Source organism: Macaca fascicularis, chromosome 14 (genome assembly GCF_037993035.2).
Source record: "Macaca fascicularis isolate 582-1 chromosome 14, T2T-MFA8v1.1".
Taxonomy (NCBI): domain Eukaryota; kingdom Metazoa; phylum Chordata; class Mammalia; order Primates; family Cercopithecidae; genus Macaca; species Macaca fascicularis.
In genome coordinates this window covers 132,061,108-132,086,349 of record NC_088388.1, presented here as the reverse complement: position 1 = coordinate 132,086,349, position 25,242 = coordinate 132,061,108, and the positions used below count along the sequence as shown (strand labels likewise).

Here is a 25,242-nt window from a genome sequence, read left to right as displayed (position 1 = left end):
AGGAGAAGTGCTTGAATCTGGGAGACGGAGGTTGCAGTGAACCGAGATCGTGTCACTGCACTCCAGCCTGGCAACAGAGTGAGACTCTGTCTCAAAAAACAAAAAACAACAACAAAAAACAAAAAAAGTCCCCTAAATTTACAAAGAAAGGAAAGATAAAAACATAAATGGAGTACATCACTCTCCTTTCTGAGATGCATTAGAAATTTTTGGAAACTAGAATATTCTATGTGCATTCAGAAATGCCATGTATTTATTGTACCCTCTAGATGGCTACCAGTGAGTATTAAATAAAATACTCATTGAAATAAAAGGTTGATTAAGCTCAAAATGGTAATGGACGTCCATGTTACACAGGGTATTTCTCAAAAGCATTTCTTATGCAGGTAATTTGTATGCATTACTTTTATAGTTTTCATTCATTCATTGATTCACTCATTCATTCATTCATTCTTGAGTCTTTCATTCATTAAGTTTTGCGTGCCTATTCCATGCCAGGGACTGTTCAGCCTTTGGTGGCACCCTCACTGGCCTGCTTGTCCACTGCAGGGGCCATGCCTATCTGTAGTCCCAGAACCAGCAGAGTCCACAGAAATAGGATGCTCTTAACTTTTAAGGGGACATTAGGTCCCGTCCTCCAATTCCATTGAGACGTTGCCCACATTCTTTTTCAAGACTTTTTAGGGAGGTCCTTTTTCTGACTTCCTGTATCTCTGTACCCTGTTCTTGACTCAGTATTTAATACCAAGTGTTCAATAATATCAGTGCAGTTGTATTTCTTACTCTTTGTGACATAATGCAGTTTCTATCATTCTTCAGTACCTGAGCAGGGGTGGGTGGGTGGGGGCGGGGTGGGGGGGAAGAGCAGTGACTGTTACTCTGTATCAGGCACTGTTCTCAACATTTCACATGCTTTTAGTCAACTTGGCCTTACCGTGACCCTCTGAGGAGCTAGAAAAACACCCAGCTCATATCACTCAGATGCTAAACAACAAGTAAGTCAAAAACTGCTTCCAGACTTTCAGAAAATCTTTAACTTCATCAAAGGGATAAATCAATTGCAAGTGCTATTGTCAGCTACTATCATAATAATTAATATTAGCCCCATTTTACAGATAAGAAAGCTGAAATCTAGGAAGTTTAAAAGATGTGCTCAAGGCTGCATAGCCAGAAAGTAAAGGAGACATGAATTTCACGACGAGACATGGTTAAGTGTATTCGCCTTTTCCAAATGAATCTCCATTCCTTTAGAGATGACCTGGAGGATAGAGGATACTGTGTCCAATCTTCTTCCCTCCCTCCTGCTGCTCTGAGGTGATGTCACCAACGCCCCAGTGCAGATCCCCTGTTCCAGCAAACAGGTCCAAACTAGTGTTCTGAAATCAGGGGTCCTACATTTTGGTGGGAGAGAGCCCCAGGGAAGGAAAGAGGGATAAGTTTGGGATGCAGAATGGTCAGATGATAGAGATGAAGGTTCTACATGAGGGAGGGTAGATGCTGCTCGGCAGAGGCCACGGGGAAAATATTAGTGCTAATTGGACAAACTGGGCTGGTGAACCTGCAAGTCATCCTGGGACAGGAGAGCCTCGCCCCCTTTGCTTCCGCTCATCTGTTTTGATGGAAGGCCTCGCTCTCCAGTTTCCTGCCGTTCCTACCCCATTGAAGGGGATTTTGTGGAGGGCTAACACTTCATTTCAGAAACTTGGGATAGATTGACTCTGACTTAAACTCTAAGGTGTACCTTGCCGAACTGGCCATAACTTATGTTATTTGGCAGTGAAGAGTAGCAATGGAGAGTTCATGCTTATTTTCTTCTTTTCCCTCTTCTTAAGCAAGAGGTTTCTTGTATGTAGACTAACTCTCATAACTAACATTTTGATGAAATTAGAAGCATACATATTAATGCCACTTGTTTTTCCAAATTTCCCAGAGAATGGTCTTGAAGTACAATGTTGTAGGTTCTGTCAAACTCACATGTCGGCTAGGAGCTGCTTGAGAGCTGAATTTATTATCTGAATAGCTCCTTGTGCCCCGTCCGCACCCGTGTGGACCCGGCAGTGTCGCCCAGAGTCTGCTGGTGCCACCCTGTCAGGAATCCTGCCTGTGCCTTTGGCTCATGGCTGCTGATTGAAGTCTGTGGCATATGTCCCCTATATATAGAAATGCACATATCTATACATGGCTGTGGAGCTACAGATAGGCACACTGACACCCCCACACGTGAATCTGTGCAAATTTTTTTCTTGACTTTTTCCTTCAACCCAGTGATTTCCTAACGATCTGTTACCCATCTAAGACAGATTGCTTTTCATGGTTCAGCAGTCCTAGCACAGACATTCATTTTAATCAATAGAGCAGTCAAAAGAAATAATAGATTTACTTGTTTTTTTCTTTTTTTACATTTAATTGGAAATTTTCAAGTGATTACCAACTTGTGTAGATCTCAAAGTTTAGGAAGCACTGTTAGCTAAGCACATGGGCCTGGCATAAGTGCACACACGTCACCAGGCAGGATGTGGGTCTGCAGAGAGGCTGGGCTGGGGTGGAATGATGCAAACTGTTCCTGTGGAACAGCCTAGTTCCCCTCATTTCTCTCTTACATCATCAGCACTAAACTCCGAATTCCCAGGCATGTGTCTAGGACCCAGGGCCTATCTTTCATCCTCACCCTCATTGCCAATACCTTACCCAGGCTGTCCCTAGGACCAGGGCCTATCTTTCATCCTCACCCTCATTGCCAATATCTTACCCAGGCTGGCACCATCATTCCCTTGTGCTGCTGTACATCTGGGCTCCTTGCCTTCAGTTCTTCTTCCAACTGTTCTTTGAATTAGCTTTCTAAAGAAAAATAAAACCATGCCACTTCCTTACTCAAAAACTGTCTGTAACTCTCCACTGCCATGTGGCCTTGAGCTTGTTACTTAAACTCTGGATGTCAGTTTTTAAATCTGCAAAATGGGAATAAGAAGTCCACATCCTTAGCAAAGCAGGCAGAGTTCTCAGCCTCTACTGAGCCAACAAGTCTCTGAACACCCTACGCCTTTTCCTGTAACTCTGTCTCTATGGCAAACTCGTACCCTTCCTTCAAGACTCAGGTCAGATGCCTCCTCTCCTGCAAAGCCATCACTCTTTGGAAAATTGTGTCCCAGTTCCAGGTTCCTCCTGCCTGTTTGCTGGGCACTGTTTGATGACAACACTGGCCATTGGTGGCCTCTGGGCTGTAGGCTCCATGATGGCAGTAGTGTGCCTCGTCTTTCTGTCCACCACAGCACCCAGCACAGCGTCTAGTGCAGAGTCCAGCAAACAGCGTGGATGAGCGAGCAAAGTGTATGACCTGGAAGGAGTCTGGATCAGGTAGCTATGTCTCAGCACTGCTCTTCTTTATGTGAAAGTCTTGCTTGGCTAAGAAACTTAGATGGAAGTTATCCTATTGGTTGATGTCAGTTGGATTCGAAAACCCTCCTAGATCCCTGCAGGCAAATTATTAAGAGAGAAAACCACTCTGGGGGCCAATCTGGAATGGTTTGGAAACCTTTCTGTATTCTCCTTTGATGCACTTAAAATGTGTAAATCATTTGATGGACCGTCCTGTGTTTTGCTAGTAGGACTATGATTTTATGAGGTGCATGTTATCACTCTCCTTTCACTGGGGGAGACACTGAGGCCTTAGAGCAGTAGCTCCTCAGCTGTGTTTGCAACATTACTTGGAGCAGCCTTAAAAAGACTCCTGCTACCCAGACCAATTATATCAGAATGCTGGGGGTGGGCCCAGACGTCAGTTTTGTCAGAGCTCCTCACGCGGCTCCGATTTGCAGCCAAGTTGCGAACACCGCCCTAGAGAATTTAGATTCCATATCCATGGTGACTGCGAGGCGGTAGAATCGATGCTAGAACCCCAGTCTTCGGTGCTAGGCCTACTTCCAGGACTCGCACTGTCTCTTTGTTATGACCGTGCACTTACTACAGAGAATCAAGCTCCAGCCCAGAGCGTCTGCTCCCTCTGCTGTGGCAGGGGAGGGTCCTCAGGTCTCTTTTTCCTCAACTGTAACTAGAGACACTGAAAATTCTCTTACAAAGCTTCTGTTTGAATCCAATGACATGAGGCCCTATAGATGGGAGCAACTTTTAAATTAGAGGGTTGTGTAATATTATAAAATGAAGAAATAGTAATCCCATCATGAAGATAGATCGCTTTGGGCAGATTGGCTTCTTATGGGAGATTTGGTGTGATCCTGAGGCTGCTGGAGCTTTGAGGTGGACGGATGCAGCATTCCCCTCCACGCAACCGTCTGGGAATGGGAATTTTCAGCACCAAGTGTGTAGAGCTGTCCTTTAAGTCTCACCTGAGACAGGGTGTCTTCTTAGTGTGTTGTTCCCGTCAGCTTTCTGCTGCCGAGGATATAGTAATTTGCCTACCCCTGAAAAGAGACCAAACGCAGACAGAGTATTCTGCAGGCAAAATCATACTTAGAGTGTCTCAGGTTATCAGAGTAAGTGGTAGTTGTCTGATTATAAAGTGGAAAGATATTATTCAGACATGGATGTATCTGTAATCAGCAATGATGAAAAAGGAGGTATACAGGAAGTGAATGGTAATTAGAGGGGACTTGGGGGACATTTTTGCCTAGGTGTATTGAGTCTCTTTTCTGCCTAGAGAATGACCCATTGCTTAGAATTTCCAGGGACCTGGGGACCCATTAGCATTGCAATTGTCATATAGCTTGGAAATGTGGATGCAGGCATTCTATTTTTGGAAGGATTCAAACAGCGTCATTCTTGAAAAGATCTTATAAGTTTGGTATCTGATCAAGAAAAATACCGAATAAAAACCTGGTCTTCACCAGCAGTTGCAGAGGATAATTAGGCTAGAGCCTCCTCTTGCCTGTGTTCAGGAGAGTTGTTCTGAGAAGTCTGAGACTGAAGGGATTTTGAGATGAAGAATTGCACTTCCAAGGGAAGGAAGACAAGTAATTTGATCTGGTTGTGGGACTATCAGACCGAAAGCATGGAGACCTGATTCAATTTCGCATCTGCCAGCTGACTGACTTGCAAGGTCATCTTTTTGTTTTTAGGCTTATTTAGCTCTTAGCTACTAAACAGACATATTGAGAATCATATATTGAGAGTCAGAAGAAATGTTATCTGACTCTTGTGAACCCTGATACTTAACATTTAACACATAAGTATATTTGATGGCTTATAAAAGAGCCCAGTTTTCTACCCTGACCGGTGGCCCTAGTGTCTCAATAAATAAGCGTCTGAAAGTTCATGGTGTTCTGGGAACATGGCCCCAGTGTGAACAGTGGGTACACACGTGCACAGAAAGCCACCATCGTTACTTCAGTAACGATTAAGAGACCTCTTTTTTTGTGAGGATATATAGCCTGACCTCAGGAACTGAGGATGTGCAAAGACCCTCTCCCTAATTACGATCGCTGCTTCTTCACTGGCAGCAAAGCACAGACAACCTTGTTTCATATGCAAATTGCAGGAAACGTTCCCCCCACCCCCCCAGTCCCTGTAGCTTCCCTTGATTTAGGAAGTCATTCATAGCCCCACTATTGTCTGTGTCGAGGGGGGCTGGGGGGAAGGAACATTCACAGGCCCTCCTCACCCCTTTAAATGGATGTTTAATAAGCTTGGAAATGCGATTGTCTCCAAGAAAGCCAACAAGGGAGAATCAGAGCCTGTTTGCTTAGATGAATATGAAACTTTAACATAGTCCAAGAAGACCCCTGCAATCCCTGCTAAATAAGATTTGATTTCTCTTTAAGCTGTTTTTAATAGCTGGAATTACAGAACATTGTGTTTACCAGCTAATAGGTTTGTGAGCAGGCGGCTGGCTTTGTCTTCAGGGTGACACCGTGCACACCTGTATCCACAGAGCCACCCCTCCCGTCGTCGGAAGCTTATTGCTGCTGGAGCGCCTTCCCCGTCTGCTTCTCTCTCTCTCCCTATTTTACCATCATGTCCCTGTCCCTGTCTCTGCGTCTTTCTTTCTCAATATGTTTATTTTGTCTTTTAGGGGCAGGGGGCACAAAGCAGTTTTATCCAAATTCTGCTTTTAGTCTGTTATGTTTTAGAACCAGGAAATGGGGGAAAAGAAAGAGTCCTAGACAACTTAGCTCTGATAATTCATTAAGAGAAATGTAGGCCCCAGGCAGGCCAAACGTTAATTGCCCCCAGGAGACCAGGCCTTCCACTGTGCATTTTGTTCTGGGATGTGGCCCAGATCACAAAACACACAAACTTACAATCTAAGCCTCATACCATGCGGAAGCGTCAGTCTGCTCTTTAAACCTGTGTCTTCCACCCAAAAATACGAACAACAATTAGTTATAGTGATCAATATTAATAAAAAATAGTATTAGTGTTATCTTTGAGCACTAACAATGTGTCCAACCCTGAATTTTCTATGCATTTAGTCCTCTTGACTGCTTTTCTATATGGATGGAATCATTCCCATTTTACACATAAGGGACCTGAATGACTTCCTCACACTGAGGCTGAGGCAGAACTTGCAAAGGGCTGAGCAGGACTTGAACACAGGACCATCTGACTTCAAATGCGATGCTCATAGACTACTGACAATAGGCACCTGCACGGTGTGGGCTGCCTCAAGAACTCTTCTGAACACTGTGTCTGCATTTACACATCCAATCTTTACAACAACCCTATGTGGAAGGCACTTTCATTTGTTCCCATTTTCCAGCGAAAGAAACAGGCACAAGAGGTTATGAACCTTGCCCAAGCCACATAGCCCTGGCTGGACGTGAGGTATGGGGCTGTGAACCCAGGCATGCTGCTCCAGGGTCTGAGCCCTGAGACCTTGATGCGATACTACCTCCCCGCTAAGCTCCTAAACTTGGAGAGAGCTTCTGCAGCACCTGAATCCACTCAACAAACGCATGTTAAACACCTATGAGATTCCACACTGTGTCCGGGTTAGGAGACAACTAGAAACACCACTCCTACCTTGGGGTTGAGTGGGTGGGTAGGGAAGTGCAAAGGGGCTGCCCACTCCCCTTTCCTAAATGCCTTTCTGCACTGATTTTGAAATTTCTGTCTTTAAATGAAGGCTGCTAAGGCTGAGATGTCCTTTTGTTATGTGCAGTTATTTGGGCCAACTTCTGCACTACACAGGATGGGTTGCCCCGGTCCAGTGCCCTTCTGAGGATGGTCTTGGTCCCTATGCTAGAGAGCACAGTCCACAAGTGAGTGGAGAGAGGCTGAGTGAGGAAAGAAACCCATAAACCCAATAATGTACCCACCTTCATCCATCTATACACCCGCCCACCCATCATCCATCCATCCATCCCCCCACCCACCCATCGTCCATCCACCACCCACCCACTTATCCACCCATCGTTCATCCATCTTCCCCTCTACCCACCCATCATCCATCCATCTATCCTCCCATCCACCCACTTATCCACCCATCATTCACCCATCTACCCATCCACTCACCCATCATCCATCCATCCACCCACTCACCTATCCACCCATCCACCCTTCCACCCACCCTCCCATCCATCTACCCTTCCATCCATCCATCCACCCACCTATCTACCTATCCACCCACCCATCCGCCTATCCACCCATCATTCATCTATCTACCCATCCACTCACCCATCATCCATCCATCCACCCACCTACCTATCCACCCATCCACCCTTCCACCCACCCTCCCATCCATCTACCCTTCCATCCATCCATCCACCCACCTATCTACCTATCCACACACCCATCCGCCTATCCAGCCATCATCCATCCATCCATCCATCCATCCATCCATCCATCCATCCATCTATCCTCCCATCCACCCACTTATCCACCCATCATTCATCCATCTACCCACCCACCTATCCACTCATCCACCTTTCCACCCATCCTCCCATCCATCCACCCATCCACCCTTCCATCCATCCATCCACCCATCCACCAATCCATCCATCCATCTATCCATCCATCCATCCATCCATCCATCCATCCATCCATCCATTCATCCATCCATCCAAAGTGAATGGGCTTTTTGGCTCCTGTGTTAGAGGGGCCATGTTAGAGGCAGGTACTCAATACAGTCCAGTGGGGAATCAACAGAATAAGTGGTTTTCCTAGAAGGAGACAGAGTTAGAAAAACCTTCACAAAAGGCTTTGTGATCTTTTGGCATCTTCTTGAAAGGGGAGATGGCAAGAGTGGTTCATGAATATTTAGAATTCTCTGGAAACGTCTTTGGGACCTGGAGCGGTGGTATCTTTTCTCTTTTGATCCTGCCTGTGCTCGCATCACTCATCACACCTCACCCATCAAGGCAGCCTCACGTCTCCCTTTACTCACCTTGTCAGGTTCCCCTTCCTCATTCACAGTGTGTCATGGGAACGTGAGAAATAACAGACGCAGCAAACAGTATGGAAGCATATTAATAAATCATTTTAAAGTATTAAAATTGATATTGGGCTTCTCTGCAATATTTTATCTTTTATAATTTATTAAGCATGTTATTTGTCACCTGGTTAAGCAAGAACAACCAATATTTCATTGGGGGATCCGATTTCTCAATGTGGGATGGAAGGGGTGGAGTCCTTCCCATGGAGAGTGACAGGATGCCAGCCTGAATGTCAGCTGGCAGCTTGACCTTGTGGTTTCTTAGTTTGTTTATGGATTATGATGACAGCCCAAAGCCCTCTGAATACCCAGGACAGGCAGAGGTATGAAAGGTATGAAGAATGCACATACTTTCTCTCCTTCATGTGTCTCCCTTCTCCTGGGGCAAGATGGGGGGTGGGTGATTCCCACTGATGCTGTCCAGTCTCTCCTGCACTTGCCGTCACTCACTGAGTAGCGGTGGAGTCCTCCGATATGCCAGGCACGGTTGGTAGCAATAAGCACACATCATTAAACAAAACAAACCATGGTCCCGGCCCTTGTGGGGCTTATCTGCTAGTGGGAGGAGATAGATAATAAAAAATAAGCACATCAAATCTGCAAATGTGATAGTAGATTAGCAGGTGGTAAGTGCTGTGTCTTAGCTAGAGCTGCTATACGAATGACCATAGCCTGGGAGGCTTAAACAACAGACCTCTATTTCTCACAGTCTGGAAGCTGGGAAGTGCAAGATCAAGGCTTGGCAGAGCTGGTGTCTGGTGAGGGCTGCTTCCTGCTTTGCAGATGCCTGTCTTCTCCCTGAGTCCTCATGTGGGAGAGAGGGGAAGGGTTCGAGGGAGGGAGAGAAAAAGAGAGAGACAGAGAGAGGGGGCAAGCTCTCTCTTGTCTCTTCCTATAAGGGCACTAATTTCATTCATGAGGGCCCCACCCTCATGACCTGATCACCTCCCGACGGCCCCACCTTTTAATACTCTCACTTTAGGAGTTAGGGCTTCAACACAAGAATACTAAAAAGACAAAATGTTCGGTCCATACCATGCTATATAGTACCAAGGATAAAAAAGAAAGCAGCAGAGAGTGTGGGGTGGGCTGGCCGGTAGCCCTGTGGTAAACAGCAATGCTATTTGCTACACACCTTGTTTCTGCGTTTTCCTCGCTGAACGGCATTTGGATCTCAAAGAATTGGAGCCATGTATATTGTCCCACGTTCACAGATCCATGAGGTGTCTCTCAGAAAGGAAAACATCATCGAGGGTCGACTTGTCCTGGCCTGTGACACCCCCTTCTTCCACTGCCCACCTGTTGCCTGTGCCGCCAAGAAGGACTGTGCTGGCTCCTGGGACCTTCCCTCCCATCTTTCCAGGAGGAAGAGCCGGGTATAGGTTGGAGAACAGTCCATAGGTGGGGCTGCAGCGCTGTCCCCTCTTTCCAGAGGATGTCAGGGAAAGCCAGTGGACCGGAAGTTGGTGACGTCTGGCAGTTGCTGACCACATCTAGCAAGCCGAGGAATAAAGCTGCTCGGCAGCACAGATGGCAAATGGCTGCGTCTGGACAGCTGTGTGGCTGTCAGCCGTTTCCTCTTCAAATTGGTGCCGCCCACTCCTCAATGCCTGGCTTGGGGTTATCTCTGGACAAGCATGTCAAACCAGGAGCTTCATTCCTGGAAGCTGTGGTGAACTTCTGGAGTGAACAAGTGTGTGGATGTCGGCCTCCCAGAGCTCCTGTTTAGCTGATTCTATGGGCACGGGTCTCTGATCTGAAGCATCTCACCAACTGCATCTATGAGTCAGGCTGTGCTTCTAGTTTCTGGTCATAGGGCACCTCAGAGATGGAAAACTAGGCAGAACCTGGACACCCCACCTTTGTAAGCCAGCAGAGCCACTTAAGGCAGAGCTTTGGGGGTATGGGGTAGTTAGGAATAAGTGAATGAAAGAAGGAAGGAGTTTATAGTTAGCATGCAGAAACGTACACAGTCTTGGTGTTTATTAGATTTATCACAGTCTTAGGAGGAAGATCTGGCTTCTCTGGTGGAAGTGTGTCAGTCACACAAATGGCATCTACCACGTGTCTTGAAGTCGGGGAGGAATTGAGCCCATTCACTTAGGAGGTGAAATGGGATAGCAAGGGCTGGATGTTTTAGAGACAGCTCAGTCTTTACCAAAGGTGTCTTGTCCTAAGAATCTTTTAGGGAACTTGATACAAGTGTTCATTCTTGGGCTGTGCACCCCCAAACTAATCAACCAGCCCTCCAGGGGAGGAGCCTGGGAATTTGCCTCTTGAACCAGCACTCCAGTGATTCTTAGGAGAGGGAGCATGTGGCTCTCCACAGGGCGCACATTAGAATTAATCAAGGAGCCCTTGATAATTGCTGGTACCCTGGCCTCATCTTGGAGAGTCAGTTGTATTTCATCTGGTTGGGGGCTGCGTGTTGCAAGTTCTAAAAGCTCCAAGGTGTTCTTATGCGCAGGTAGGGGAGGCTCCTGTGCACACTAGACAGTTCAGGCTTCTGCGTAGAAGATGCAGGCGGAATCTCTTCCTTGCTCGCTCACTGTTTGCCTCTGGGTGGGGGACTTCTGCTCGCGGAGCCTCACTGCATGAAGAGGAGGTAGTGGCCCCGCGTGGTCCAGTTGAGGGTCCTCTGGAAGAGTTAATGAGCCCCTGGGTGTGAGCACCCTCTTCCACTGACCCCAGCTTTGTGGAGTAAGCCGCCAGCCCTGCAGCACCCTTTGGGACTGTTTCTGCTCCTCTCCAGCCATTCTTTCTTCTGGGGTCTGTGCCTGTCTGGATGACAGATGCAAAGGGCACAAGAGTCTGGGACAGGCAGGGACCCAGGCAGGTTCTGACTGCTGCTGTGTGTCAGGTAATGAGGAGGGAGGGCTCTGGGCAGGCAACCGCTTCCACGCCGCCTTGTCCACCTCCACATTCTCCTGACTTATTACATTGTAATAAATTGAACCATTCCACTTCATTATTTCATATATGAGGAGATTTATAGATTGTCCTGGTGGCTGAAGAGGCAGTGATTAAGGAAGCAGCGTGCTAATGAATAAGGCTGGGCACAAAGCCGTTTTAATTAATGCACAGCCCAGGGGCTGTAAACCGCTTGCTGATAACAAACCTGCCCATCGAAGAGTTGAACTGACAACGTCCTACAGAATAAAGGCTGATGGTGACATGGGGGAGTCATTCAAGTGACAACTAAGGCTGCTAACCTCAGTCTCTCTCCCTACTCCTGGGCTCACTATGGCAGAGCCACCCAATACGTATTTATTTATTTTTTCCTGCAAAATAGTTACTACTCTCTGGTTCCCTGACACCCCACTGTCCTCCACCTCCCCATGGAGCATCCCAGATCATACTCGAACTTCCTGAAGGTTTGTCTGGTCAGATTCACGGAGCAGAGGATGCCTGTTGTTCTTCACAAAGCCCCAGTGATATCATTCTTTTCTCCCAAACTTCTTCCAGAGCTCTGGAGATTTAGTCAAGTCCAGTGTGCTTGAAAAGATTTTTTTTTTCTCTTTCCTTTTTCACTTTTGGTGGAACAATCCCTGTTGGCAGCTTGGCTTTGGAGGGTTTCATCTTACCAGCAACTTGGCTGCCGTGGGCCTGGCTTCCCAGTGTGAAGGTGCAGGGTTCTCTGAGCGAGTCCACGCATTCTGCATCCTTGTCACACTGCTCTACACCCTCGAGTTTTCAGCAAAGGCTCTTTCCTGACAAATGAAGTCCAAAGGGTGACAGGAAACACAGTAACCTTTCTCTGTTCTTTTCATGGTTTCCTGCCAGGATTTGCTGTTTGGAGACGTGGGAACGCCGCACTGAGATGACTTTTCAGCCAGCTGATAACTGATGCTTTCGGCCACAACACAGAGCATTATTAGTAGTGCAACTGACTAACATGAAAAATAGTGATTCTCATAACAAAAGGAATGTAGCCACAATAAGAGAAAAATCCTAGCCAACAGAATGATCTGACGGAAAACGCTACTGATAATGAAATGGGGTTTATTGAATTAACTGTTCCATTTAGCAGACACATGAGCGGAACCCAGGATGGAAGAATGTAATCACCAGCGTGACTCCGGCGATGGAACTGAACTAGATGCGGAGACTGGGGAGCAGCAGAGTCAACTCAGTTATCATCTCGGCGGCCGGGCTGCCGTCCAGCTCACAGAAGCCATCTGATCCGGAAAAGATTTCCGACGCCTGCTGGAGTAAGTTTGGCAATAAGTTGTTATTGCATCTGGCCTCCTACCTACAAAAACTGCCCCGATGGAAAGGTGATACTGTGTGATGAGTTACCTCGTCCTCCTGCGACTGCTCTCTCTGTCATGTTTTCAGAGCAGCCCTCCCAGTCAGGAGAAGCAGTCGCATTCCATCTGGGGACGTCTGAGAGGAGATGCAGAAGCCAGCAGCTGATTTTCCTCCCCTGCCCCTTCCCTTGAATAAACACCCTTGGTGCATGCTGGCCCTGACTCCTGGCTGTCCCCTGTGGTGCACGGCTGGGTCCTGGTGGCTTCTCTGTGGCTGCAAGTCCCCCCCGGGTCTCTGATGTCTCTGGGCACCCCTCTACTCTTGCTCTCTGAGCTGTGTCTTTCCTGCTAGTGCTGTCTCCATTCTCCTCTCACACACACAGTCTTTCCTCCCCCACAGAAGGCAGCTGCAATATTTGCCTAAAAACTGGAAGCTTTAAAAAATTCCAGGAGGCTGAGGCAGGAGAATCGCTTGAAGCCAGGAGGTGGAGGTTGCAGTGAGCCAAGATCGCGCCACTGCACTCCAGCCTGGGTGGCAGAGTGAGACTCAGTCTCAAAAAAAAAAAAAAAAAAATTCCAGAAAAGTCTGGGTGGGTTGGGGAATTAATGTCTTAATGTAATATATTAAGAACAGATTAATCCAGAAATAACAGCAATAGTGCATTTTCTCCTAACCTTTCATGAACGATTCCCATATTATTCCCATATTAAGTTACCTGCTTTTTTATGTTACCTCCCTCTGAGACTTGGAAAAATTGAGGCACCTAGGAGGTTTGTGACTGAGCCAGGATTAGTGGTACAGTAGAGGCAAGACAAAAAACGGTGAGACTGTAAGTAGGAGCTCGCCCATGAGGGACCTGTTGCCTTGGTGAGCTATACGCTACTTACCTCTGATTTTTAACGAGCAGTTCTGAGCGATCACTGGGCATTTTATGACTAAGATGGGGAGGAGCCTGAGGCCGAGAGCTTGGGCAGGAGGATGACCGGCAGAATTTTGTAATTTTCATGTAATTATACTACGTCCCACTTTCTGCAATATCCCCAGACTGCCGATTGCCTGTCAGATATATTTTAGAAATGAAATTGAGGAGGAGAGTGCATTTGGGAAATAATAGAACTCAGTTCTAAGTAACACATTAAGCTTAATTTTTAATGGTGGAGAATCTTACGGACACACCATCTGTAAATGTGGACGATTAAGCAACACAAAACACAGGAATTTTGGCTGGCAGAGCACGCAGCATGGCGGCCCAGCATGCCACTAAAATCCAGGGAAAACGGCTTCTTAACCCACGCTTACCTGCAAAACCTACTCTGGCTCAAGTATAAGGAAAGGCCTGGCCGGGAAGGAGGACACCAAAAGAAACTGGAATCCAGCAGGAGGACTAAATAGGGACAGCTGTTTTCCTCCTTTGCCTGAGCAGCGCTGGCTCTTGAGAACTGCTGGAAACTAGGAAGAAAGAGGATGGGTTTATTTTCTGGGACCATAGCTGTCTGTGACACCTCTGTGGAGGGAGCAAACCTTTGTAATTGAGGTTTTTAAAGGATATATAGATATTGTTTATTTGCCCTTAAATTCACTCACACTGATCAGAATGTCAGTAATTTTGGCCATCTCCAGCTGCCATCTCCAGCTGCCTTCTGCTTCCTTGTATTCTTTCTAAGAGTGAACTTACTTAACCTTCCTTTTCCCTTCTTGCCCCTTAGATTATTTTGAAAGGCACCACCACTTCTAGAGGAGGTTCTCGTGTTTAATATGCTTTCCAGCACTTTCTTCTAGTTCCTGTACCATTGAGCTGACCAGAAAAATTGAATCAATACATCTGCTTAAAAAGATATGAAATCCAGTATGTAGAAAGATCTGTCAAAGGTCAATCAAAAAGGTGTGGCAACCGAGGAATACTATGCAGCCATAACAAAGAATGAAATAATGTCCTTTGCAGCAGCATGGATGCAGCTGGAGGCCATTATCCTAAATGAATTAATGCAGGAGCAGAAAACCAAATATCACATCTTCTGACTTATGTGGGGGAGCTAAACGTTGGGCATGGACATAAAGATGAGAACAGTAGACAATGGAGGCTACTAGAGGGGGCAAGGAAGGACAGAAGAAAGGGCTAAACATCTACCTCTCAGGTACTATGTTCACTACCTGGGTGACGATTCAACTGAAGCCCAAACCTCAGTCATGCAATATATCCATGTAAAAACCTGACATGCACTGTGGGAGGCTGAGGCAGGCAGAAAGCCAGGAGTTTGAGACCAGCCTGGCCAATAGGGCGAAACCCCACCTCTACCAAAAAGACAAAAATTAGCTGGATGTGATGGCGGGCCCCTGTAATCCCAGCTACTCAGGAGGCTGAGGCACGAGAATCACTTGAACCCGGGAGGCAGAGGTTGCAGCGAGCCGAGATCACGCCACTGCACTCCGGTCTGGGCGAGAGTGAGACTCTATCTCAAAACAAAAACAAAAACAAAAAATACCCCTGCACATGTGCCCCTAGAATCTAAAATTTTAAAAAAGGGGTGGCAAACTCAAAGGCCCGAGGGTACTGGCATTTCACATAAGTGAGTGAGATGATGGACATCCAATGATGCCAAGTGGCTCACACTAAGACCAGGTGTGACACATCCAGCTGTTGTTACCTTTTACAGCACCTTTCCAGGTAAAGCCAAATGACTCCAAAATACCCAGAGGGCTGTCCGTTGTTCCACATGTGGTTGATTTGTGGTGCTGGTGTCTATGTGTGTCCAGACAAGAGCACCTCCCAGCTGCAGAGACAACCTGGCCTCGTGGCCAAGGAAGCTCAGTGGTGACACATTTCCCTGGTGACCCTCATGTTAGATGGATGTCTTTCAATCCCTTCCTCAGCAAGCCATCTCCTATCACTAGCCAATCCTAAAATCTCTTCTTCCTCTGTTTTTTCTTTCCTCATTTTTCTATTTTTTTCCATAGGCTGTTTCCATACAGGCAGAGGCCAGTGTCATCTCCAGCACCTGGGAGACATAAAGAGCCAGTGGCCTTCCTCTGAGATAATCTCAAATGAATATGCTTGACCCAGATGAGGGAAGGATCACACAGACTCTGTCGAGGTATGTGGCAGTTGATAAATCATTTTCAATAAGCTATTATTCTCTTACTTAAAGCATTCTTGTTTCACTGTAAACAGTTGTTATTTTCTTAGTTGGGTTTAGAAAACATCCTACTATCCCCATCCTTGCAACTAGTTCTGATACATTTAGTATCTTAGTCACCTCTCAACTCCATGGACTCCATTTCCTAAGTGCCATGAGACATGTTCCTGGGGAAACCCTCGTCCCAGGCAATGATTTGAGAGCAGGAGGAGGGAAGCAGGGCCCAGTGGCTCTATAGTCAGGTCAGAGGCCTCAGCTGACCCCACAGGGGGTTCTGGAAGCTGGCTTCATCCTTCAGAGCTGTCCCTGATCGGTGCAACAGGCCAGGCCTTTATTCCGCCTTGCTGAGCCCTTAGCAAGGCTGCCTCTCTGGCAGGGGCCTTCCTGGGGAGGGACACAGCAGTGAGGCGGCTGCAGTGCTCCTGGGGGTGGGCTCCTCTGTCTGGGCCTGGGGTCTGGTCTGTGCACCAGGAAGTTTATGTAAGGGGAAGATTCCCACCTCATTTCTCTCTGGTCGAGATATTTTGTTTGTGAAGTCGCACAGGAGATAAGATTAACTTTTGGCTTTAAGAGTGTGTAACACTGAGACTCCAGCCTGGCTATGATGTATGGATGAAACATCAAGTTCTCTTTCTTTACACCCTCCCTCTTCACCCTTTCTGCTTGTTTTCTGTACAATTCTGTGACAATGTGCATGGTTCTCTCACCACAAAACCTCTGCTGGCTCGCTGACAGCATTTTGTAGCTGTCTCTAAGTGACATCTAAAGCCTGTTGCAGGGAAACAGAATGACATGCCGCTATATTTTGGGGATACATAGAGCATTATCTGAAAGCCTACTCAGGAAGAAGTTTACAACACGGGCTTGCCTGTGCTGAGGTTGTTAGCAGGTGCGGGCTCCTTCGCCCCCATGTCCCACTTAGGAAGGCTCACCTGGAAGGCCTCCCAGACTGGATTCTCAATCTGTGCTTCACATTCGCCACCTGGTTCACCGGCGTCTCTGGTCAGGGGTCTCTCGCAGGTATGCCTGTGGTGGGTCGGCATCCAACGGCGGGGCAGAGATAAGCCACAGCGCTTCCAGGATCCCACGTAAAAAGAAAACAAAATTCAAAAGATGGTGCTGCGACCTGCGGTGTTGATATTTGCGGGGTGATGGATGAACGTGGCGAGCCAGGCAGTGTAGCCTGATCAGGGTGAAATGGCTGAGCAGAGGAGCAGCGAGTGAATCAATCATGGGACCGGCTCCACCCGCAGCTGGGTTCATCAGCTTCACAGCCTGTCTCTACAGGCTTATAAATTACCCCTGATGGAGGGCTGGCATGTTGGGCCAGGTTGTGGTGACTTCTCCAGCAGAGAGCAATAGGCTGCGGTGAACAGAAGCAACAGAACTTTGATGAACTCCGGTGAGATAGTTGGTGACGCTCTCCTGCTTGCTTTGATAAACCCATATATTTTGTGCCCAAGCTTAAATCCTCCAGCAAAAAAACAAAGACTTGGACTTAATTGAACATACCTATGTAGTGTACCATAGCACTGGAGATATATATATATGGAGAGCGTGGCCTGCTTCAGTCCTGGCCTCACTTGCTAGTTGTATGACCCGGATGGTTTACCTAATTAACGTCTTTGTCCCTTGGACTCCTTACTTTTGAAAATGGCAATAATAATATATGGGGCTCCTTCCTTATGAAGCTCTTAGTTTTTCATAGAATTGAATTAGTTAATATTTATAAATCAGCATTAATAATTTTAGCAGTTGTAATTATGGGCTTAGATCGTATTGCCTGGTCAACCTCAACTCCACTCGATTTTGGAAGACTAGCTCATCTCTTCCTTTGCTGATAAACAGCATCCTCTATGTCACCCTAAATGACATGTAGCCACGTCTACTCTTACTTATTCTCTTTCAATCGACAAAATGAAGTGTGTCTTCTGTTCAAGGCCAGCCCTTCTGTCTGCGACTCTTCACCTCCCCTTCCCGGTCTTTCTGTGTTGACTCCATGTCCTACATTGCCAATTACTGTTCTCTCTCTTCATGGTGTTTTGTTTCCTTTCTTTCTTCTTTTTCTTTTTGTGACAGAGTTTCACTCTTGTTGCCCAAGCTGGAGTGCAATGGCACAATCTCGGCTCACCACAACCTCCACCTCCCGTGTTCAAGTGATTCTCCTGCCTTAGCCTCCCGAGTAGCTGGGATTACAGGCATGCGGCACCAAGCCCGGCTAATTTTGTATTTTTAGTAGAAATCGGGTTCCTCCATGTTGGTCAGGCTGGTCTCGAATTCCCGACCTCAGTTGATCCGCCCGCCTTGGCCTCCCGAAGTGCTGGGATTACAGGCATGAGCCACCGCGCCCAACCTGTTTTGTTTTCTTCCTAGTAGTCTCCCGTCCTTATCCTCTCTAGATATCTAACTCTCTCCAGTTCAAAAACAACAAACAAATTAAACAAACTTCTGTTGATTCTGAATCCTAATCTAGTTACTCTTGTATTTTTCTCTCTCATACTCACCTAAACATTTCAAAAGAGTGTTCTAAACTTTATGTCTCTACTTCCTCACCTTTTAGTCATTTTTCTGTTTTACCAATAGCATCTTAATTATTCTATTAAAATGTTAAAAGGATCCTGATCTGTTGAAATTATTCTAGCAAAGTCACCAATGATTTTTTTATTGCCAAATCCAATGAACAAGTTTAGTCTTTATTTTTTTAGTCATTGCTGCTGATAATTCCTTTCTTGATCCTCTATTCTCTTGACTTACATTATGCCAAATTATTCTGATTCCTTAAAGATTGCTTTGGGTTCTGTGTTTTTAGTGTAGTTCCTTCTAAGTAGTCTCTAGTATGATTTTCATTACATTGTTGCATGTAAGAATTCCTTAGAAGAATGTTTTTAAATTTCCAAACAGTAGGTATTTGTTTACTTATTTTGCTGTCCTTTTTTTGTTGTTGGTATCTAGTTTTATTACATTCAAGTCAGAAAATGACCTGTGTATTTTGGAACATGTTGAAGTTTTCCTTTTAGTTAAACTATGATCATGTTTTTATCAATGTTTGATGGGCATTTGAAAAAATACATATTCTCTTCTTTGTATGTATACGCATATATGCAGATACATATGAGGTTTGTTAATCATGTTATTCAAATACCGTCTACCATTACTTTTTCGTCTATTTGGTTTTTCAGTTCATGAGAGTTTCATTAAAATCTCTTACACCATTTACTTCAAATATCTTTTTCTGTTCCTGTGTTCAATGCATAAATGTTCATTACTGTGATACCTTCTTGGAGAATTGTACCTTTTATTTCTATAAACTATCTCTGTTGTACATTTCTCTCCTTCACTTGAATGTTCCCTCTTTTGCCTTCTTCAAGAGCCATTCTGCAGGGTTCCAGTCTTGCCCCTGCACTCTCGTGTTACCCATATTCCCTGAGGAGGCTCCCGTTCTTGGGTGTCAAATGCCTTACACACACACACACACACACACACACACACACACACACACACACACACACAGATATTCAAATTTAAAGCTTGAGTGCAGACATTCACCTGTTTCAGACCCACTGTGCCTGGCTTTCTGATGAGCCTCTCCACCTGGATACTGAGGTCTCAGAGCCCTGAACTCAGTCTGTCCAAAACTGCTCTCACCATTTCACCTGTAAACTTCTCTGGAGCTATCTTCTGGCTCCCTTCACAGCTTCACCATTTACCCAACCATCAGATAAAAACCTTAAGAGTTGAAAAACTTAGGTCTGTTGACTTTTTGGGGCACAAGGAAACATAATCTGGAGGAAATTGTGATTCATACATTAGGGAGAAATTCCTTTCTTAATTTTCACAGTAGCTTAAATGAAAGAGTGATGACCGCCCTACCTCAGACGGCCACGTAGCCCTCTCTTCCAGATGAAATCAACCTGAGCATTTGAGAATGGGGGTCCTGGCCGAGGCCGCAGTGGTGGAAATCAAAGACCCCAGGATGGCCATCACGAGTTCTGAATCCAGGTTAACTACTAGGTGCTCTTGGGCTATTGGTTTCCGAGATACTCAATTTTTTTTTATCTTGGAATTATTATGAAAATTAAATACATTTATAAGGATGGAGGGTTTTTTTTTCTTGAGTGTACCAGAAAAATGATTTTCATTCGTTCTTTATCTGATTTCAATGATTTAGAAAGTTAATGAACACATGTACAGACTGACCTGTTTAATACTCAAACACCATCAAGACCATCTTTCTCTGATGTAGCCCTATATCAAAACACAATGGCTGTGGGCCCTTAAAATAATGTCTCCTTTATTTAAAGATATGTGGTCTACCCTCATTTTTCTCTGCCTTTGATAAATCACCTACATTCATTTAACCTTTTTCCTGAGTTTTCACTCTCCACCCCTTTAATCATTTTCACTGCTCTGTCTTGGACCCCCTCCAATTTCTCTGTACCTTTTGGAAAATTAGAATCCCCAAACTGCACATAACACTCTAATAAGGGCCAAGTCAATGCCAAATATAGCTCATGACACTCTTTCTTGTCACTTGAGTGACAGACAACACTGTTAAGACTTCTCAGTAGCTTAACAGTGTTAAAAGACACACATCTACATTGCAGACCCCAAGATCAAGCTTCAAGGATGTGGTCGGCATGCACTCGTGGAAGAAACTTAATGCTGTTATTGATCTTCTCTGGAGAATGAGAAGATGTGCCCAGAATTTTTAGAGGATACAGCCTAACGTGTCTCATGCATGGACCCAAGGGAGCCATATTCATTCGGGGTTTGGGAGAAAAGTGCAGTGTTTGGACTTCCAGATTTTTGATAATAATAGACACAATTCTCCTACCATTAAACCCCTACCATTTCAGGGTCATCTTGATATAGTTACACAGACTCTAGTTATTTAGCTTGCGTGATTACTCTAAGTTTCCTTCTTCCACGGAAAGAAAGCATTTAACTTTCTTAGTTTCAGAGTGGAGGGTTGCACAGGGACTAGTGAGAAATAGAATCTGGAGCAGGAGGCAAATTAGTGCTGATAAGTGGCCTGATGGGTGTCCTGGAAAGTCTGAAATATTGGAGGCTCATTACATGGAAGGCAATGTGATTCAGTGAGCTATGGAACCAGTGACGTAAGGAAGGAAATTAAATTGGGAGTGGCGGGCAGTGGGAGAGAAGAATTTGATTCAGAAAATTTTACCAGGGTTAGAAGTTTAGGGACATTTGAGTGAAGATAGAAAGTGATGGTTTTCAGAAAGAAGGGTGATTGGGCAGTCCAGCGTAGAGGTGCCTTATTCTAGTGTGTGGTTCCTCCAGCCTCCTGCTGTGGAAAGCGGCTAAGCAGGTGGAAGATCTTGCAGCCAGACACCTGAGCAAGGGGCAGAACAGGCACACAGGTGTTCAGTTGGCATCCTGGAGGCCAAGAAGGTTGACAGCAGGGTCACTCTCCGCTAGAACCCAGAAGTGGTAGTGGGAGACGGCGAACCATGCTGCCGACTACTGTCTTTCTCAACTGGCTCACGGCAGGAACCAGAGCCGTTCCTCTTCCTCTCTCCTTGCCTGGATGAGGCTGAGCTCACGCTGAACCAGTTAAACTTTTCCCACAGTTGGGAATGATGGAGAGTGGATTGTTTTGGCTAGAACTAGATGAGGACAGGTGGTGCCACCTGCTACAAGTGATTTCCTTCCAGTTGGCTCTAGAGCCACCATTCTTGGTCTTTTGCAGTTTGGTGGGGCTGGTAGGGAGGGGAGGGAAGGGGAAGGTGGTGGGTAAGGGAGAGAATCTGGATTTGCAGTGAGTCATAATGGGCTTTCACAGGTTGGCAACCCCTTTCGGATACAGCAGCAGATGCATTGGCATTGAGAGATGATTGTATAAGGACATGTTTGAATTACTGATGTTCCAGGATCCCTGTGGTGGCCCTTTCTACTGCAGATGCTTGAGACCTTTCCACACTTCATCAAGGTGACAAAAAGTGCTTGTCATTTTAGAAGGCTGCAGTTCCTTGGAGCCAAGAGTCGTGATAAGAAGCCATCAGAGAGGCCTGCTCTCCTTTAGCTATTTTCCCTGGTGGGAAGCCGTCCGCCCACCGGTCCAGACACAAAAGCTGTCCAGGAGCTGCCTTTGGGCCTTCATGTAGTTCAACCACAGCAAGCCATTTGGACAATTTTTCTCTGGAGCAGAAAGTGGGGTGTCTAAAACTCACCTCATTAATCACTGAAGGTGGCACTCTAATCTCTTGCAAGCCTGGTTGTGTCCCAAAGCCCATACCTCCACGTGCTGGTCTAGTGTTTGAATACAGACGTGCCCAGTGTTGCAAAGGTTCTCTTGTGGGGCTGCTGTGGCTGAGGGCAGCCTGCTGTAGACCAGCTCTCTGAGCTTTCTGTGCTGCTGTGGCTGAGGGCAGCCTGCTGTAGACCAGCTCTCTGAGCTTTCTGTGTTTCTCAGCTGGTGAAGGAGATGCCTTGTTTATAAATATTGGGAAGGAAAAGCAGGTGCAGGTGGCAGGGCCACCGTTGGAGGCAGAGAGGAGGTGGGGTGGGCAAACCAACCACGCATAGTTGGTGATTGTTCAGACGAAGATCAGAGACTCCTTCAGCTTCCATGGGCTGTTTCTGACTCTGTAAGGCTGCTGGGGGCCGCTCTGGCTGAGATTCTGGGGGCCTCTTGTCTTCCATTACTCTAGTCTGCTGTATGCACCTAAACCCATTTACAGTTCCAGAGGGCAGGGACAGTGAGACACGACACGCCCCTTCCTGAGGGATGGCCTCACAATTACCGAGGTCTACCTCGGCCAGACACTAAGCCTTGGCATACATTATGTTTGATCCTCACTCTGTCCCTATGGGATGGGCATTATTTCCGTAGTAGCTTGAGCGGGGGCACAGCAGGTGGGGGTAACTGGGAGATAATAATGTCCCTGGGGTAGGGATGATGACTGTATGGGTTAGAAGGGCAGGGAAGAGCAGGAATGCTGCCAGGAGGGGCAAATTAAACAGAAGCAACCAGTGTGTGGAGTGTGGTCTCCAGGCTTTCGAGGGAGAGGCCTGTGGCTGAAGCGGGAATCCAGGCAGATTTTGTTTTTCTGGCTAATTGGACGCTTGTTCACAGTGTCTTCCCACTCACAGAACCAGGCAACAAAGAAGTCTGTGGCGTTCACAGGAGGGAAACAAAGCAAAACGAAGCCCCGACCAGTGCAGTGCTATTAATTCAAATTAATGACCCTCACCTACAAATAAAGCTGGTGCCTGGCAGATCGCTGGCGCTTGGAGAGCTGCAATGAGAACAAACAGGGGCTTTGCCGTCTGGCCAGGCAATCTATGCCTCCTGCCTGTCGCTGGCCGCCCTGCACCCACCTCTTACAGGTGTTACCTGTCTCCTGCGAATTCTCCCATCCCACTCCCCACTTCCCTGGGGGGTCTGCCAGTCCAGGGTTGGCCTGGAGGGTGGGCTTATTTCATAAGAAAGGCCGACTGAAAGGGCCCAGATGCAAAGTTACACTGCTCTGTGGAACTGGGAGGACACCTACAGAGAGATGTGTCTGAAATGGGTGGAGGTCTCTGGGCATCGCTGGCAGGGGCGGGTGCCTGATTGTCATTTAGGGACATTTCTGCCTTGATCTGTCACTCTTATTTATCTCTGCCAAAATAAAGATGTGTTTGATGCTAAAGATTTCTTTTATTCAGCCTCTCAGTCACTCCAGCACGGTAGTCAGAGATGAATACAACGTTGCCCTTAAGCTACAACCTGATCTCAAAAACCCTTTGAAGAAGGTAAGCATAGTTTTACTTTAAGACTGGGGACTCAGGGAAGTTAAGAAATTCTCTGAAAGTCACTCAGCAAGTACATGTTAAAGACAGGGTACAAATCCAAGTCCTCTCATTCCAAAGATTTATTTTAATTTTAACACCTATCTGGTGTTTTCCCCTTTGTTCTCTTCAGCATCAAGGCAGAGCATTAAAATAACTAATTTTCAGAAGGATCACATAGAGTTAGAACTGGAACCATCCTTGAAAATCCCCCAGTTTCCCTCCCAGACTTTGCAGAGTGAAGCTGGGGCCAAGGCAGTAAAGGGGAGGGGATGTCCTGCCCTGCACGTTGCAGTGAGGTGGGGGTGTCAAGGCCACAGGCCCGTTCTCTTTCACCCAGGAGAGATTCTCAACAGGGGAAAAGGCCGGGGCATGTGTGTTCCCATGCATGTAGCCGCATGTGTGAACACAGGCACATGGACCCCAAAGGCAGCCTGTGTGGTTTATGCCGTGTATGTCCTGCCCCTCTGTCATTCTGGTAAGAGCTGTATTCGATCCTGAGATAGCTTGCCTGCAAGCTGGGATCTTTGTCTCCTGCTCTATCTGAGGGGTCGGGGGAAGCCTTTCTTTGGAGTAAATGGAAATCCAGAGGATCCCTGCCCCACACTTGACCCAATCCCTGAGGATTACTTTTTCAGAGAAATTCAAACCCTGATTTTCTAGATTGCATCCTTGATGACGGGAGGCATTGCTGTTTAAATCACGTTTTCTTTTCTGTGAAGAGGGAATCTCGTTCTTCGTAAGCGCTTCCATACATCTAACTGCAAACACAAAGCCCCTGAAAAGTTAGTGGATCTTGGATTTGTCCCATGTTTGCTAATTGCCAGAGACCTTTCTATTTAAACAAGTGCTTCTTTCATTGCAGTCTTTGCGCAAACACAGCTTTGGAGAGAGTTTATATTTTTAGGGGAAAGTAAAAGCTCTGCATTGTGCTATACTAGCAACTGTGGATGATGTGGAAACCTGGTTGCCAGGCTCAGTGTTTCCTGCTTTAGGAGCTGTACCCAAATGCTTCTCCTTGCTATTTCACTTCATTCTTTCATTCATTCATTCAGAAAATCCATACTGAATACCTTCTGTGCACCTGGCACTGTGCTAATTGCCGAGAATATAGAGGAGAAATAATTTCTAAACAATTTACCCAAGAACTTCACAGCCTATTGAGGAACAAAGGCCATCACACAGACGTTATACAGAAAACAATCATTTGAAAGTACAAAGTAAAGAAAAGGGACTTCTAACCTCTTCAACGGGTGCGGAGAAGGGAGTTATAGCAAAGCTTCCTGAAAGAGGAAGTTAAGTTATAACTTAAAATGAGGAACAGAAATTAGCAATGTGGAGAAATGAGGGATGGTCAGTGCAATTTAAGTTGAGAGAGTAGTGTTTTAAAAAGATTCATGGCCGGGCTCAGCATGGAGATCGTCTAAATATTTGGACCTGGACATCAGGTGAGCTATTCCAGGGAGAGCACATTTGCTGGGGCGATCCTGGAGCACATAGATTTTAATGGATGGGCAGGACGAAGAAGAGCTCATGGAGCACACTGGATTCCAGCCACTAGAGACCAGGGGAAACCAGGGCAGAGAAGTTAGAGGAGGGTAAAATTTCAAAGATAGAATTGCTAATAGTGTCAAATGCTGCACAGCGATTACAAAAGATAGAAAAACTATCCATTGA

At 46.3% G+C, this 25,242-nt stretch overlaps 1 long non-coding RNA gene across 2 annotated transcripts in view; it reads left to right on the top strand.

Moving 5' to 3' along the window:
• Window positions 1-17,260, top strand: part of LOC102125897 (uncharacterized) — a 181,877-nt gene extending 164,617 nt beyond the window's left edge. The window contains exons 3-4 of one of the 2 annotated variants that reach the window (XR_012423938.1): window positions 12,417-12,597; window positions 15,593-17,260. This is a non-coding gene — a long non-coding RNA (uncharacterized lncRNA). Of the gene's footprint in view, window positions 1-12,413; window positions 12,598-15,592 lie in introns of both variants that reach the window. The other variant, XR_006692087.3, reaches the window with a different exon arrangement.
• Window positions 17,261-25,242: the final 7,982 nt, after the last annotated feature.